Source organism: Aplysia californica, unplaced genomic scaffold (assembly GCF_000002075.1).
Source record: "Aplysia californica isolate F4 #8 unplaced genomic scaffold, AplCal3.0 scaffold01043, whole genome shotgun sequence".
In the NCBI taxonomy this organism is placed as follows: Eukaryota; Metazoa; Mollusca; class Gastropoda; order Aplysiida; family Aplysiidae; genus Aplysia; species Aplysia californica.
Genome location: NW_004798313.1, coordinates 33,706 through 35,457, shown reverse-complemented (window position 1 = coordinate 35,457; position 1,752 = coordinate 33,706).

Sequence of the window (1,752 nt, the reverse complement as noted above, 5' to 3'; positions counted from 1 at the left end):
CTGGCCTCTTGGGGTGTGGGTGTTGGCTTGTTTATCTGTGGGTCTACTGTGGTTGGAAAACACATCGAGCAAAACGTTTTGGTATCAAATATGCATGTTAATTTCGTATTTTGTCGATGGTAACCCTAGAATAATAATGCGCATGTATAATAATATGTATATGCTAAGGTTAACATTGATAGATCATATAGATATATTATACACTTAATGTGGTATGGGACTATAATTATGATAATTCATTTGATGGGGAGACACGATTATCGAAATCAGTCTTCTAATGATATGGTGTATATACAGAGATAAGGCTAGGAAAAATAGGAAGGGAGCAGTCAAGGGTAACGTAATTGTGTGTGTGTGTGTGTGTGTGTGTGTGTGAGTGAGTGTGTGTGTGTGTGTGTGCGTGTGTACAATGTTTACAAAATATATTGTACGTACACATGTATTACCCCGTGTGTTTGTGTTTTTCTCTCATTGTCCTTTCTCCTCAAAAGCAAATTTTTCACAAATAACAAACCAAACTAACAACAGAATAACAAACAAACACGCTCAACAAAAACTCTGGTTATAATTGCTCAACACACAGACACCTCCTCGGTTACATTCTGCAAGCGCCTCGGTTATTTTTTCTGTCAGATTTTGAAAAAAAAATAAAAAGAAAGAAAAAGTGAACGCCTAAAGCAGAACCTTGAAGAGAGCACTCGTATCTTTTCAAATTAAAACTTGGAGGGAAATGAGGAAAAAACCCGAAACTATAACACGCTATTGTAAGCTCCCCCACTCCTTTTTTTTTTTGGTGATAACTTTATTTGAAAGACCAATTTCGCTAGAAACCAACAGAAATCAACGTGCGAGTCTATGGAATGACCTTGAAGATGATATTTGGATATTATGAATTTTCCCAAAAACTTCGTAATCCCCCCTCCCCTTCTTTTTGTCCACCTTTTAAATCGATCCTGAAAGAATTGGGTGAAGAGATAGTCTCAGGTACATCCGGATCTGAAAATCCATTAGTGAAGTGTTGCGACAAGAACGATATTGCTGACTAGTCCACAATATGAGATACACCCCCTTCCCCCCAAACCCCAAAATAAGCCATTTATTCTCAATCGTAAAGAAGGGAGCAATCAAATTACGAGATTCTAAAATGGACCGCATCACCCCAATTGAAAAAAAAATTGTGCTGTATTGATAAAAGAAAACAAAACAAAACGAAATAAAACGCCGAAGAATAGATACAAAACCAAAAACCAATACGATTACAACGCAAAGAAAGAGTTACCCAACTCGTTCAGGACAAAATTGGTGCGCACTATTTTTAATCTGGCTGAAATAATGTAGATCTAGATTCTATGGAACTTCCCTCTCTTTCTCTCACTTGCTCTGACGCATTGTGAACTCGTAGAGACGGAGATAACGAAATACGTCGGTGTCCAAATGAACTTAACAGGCGCATCCGTTCTGTTGTTGAGGTTTTCCTAAAGGAGGAGGCCAGATCTGTTTATGTCTGTGGATGTCTGTGGATGTGTCTGTGGACGTCTGTGGATGTCTGTGGATGTCTGTTTATGTCTGTTTATGTCTGTGGGTGTATGTGGATGTGTGTTGATGTCTGTTTATGTCTGTTTATGTCTGTGGATGTATGTGGATGTGTGTGGATGTCTGTTTATGTCTGTTTATGTCTGTGGATGTATGTGGATGTGTGTGGATGTCTGTTTATGTCAGTTTATGTCTGTGGATGTATGTGGATGTCTGTTG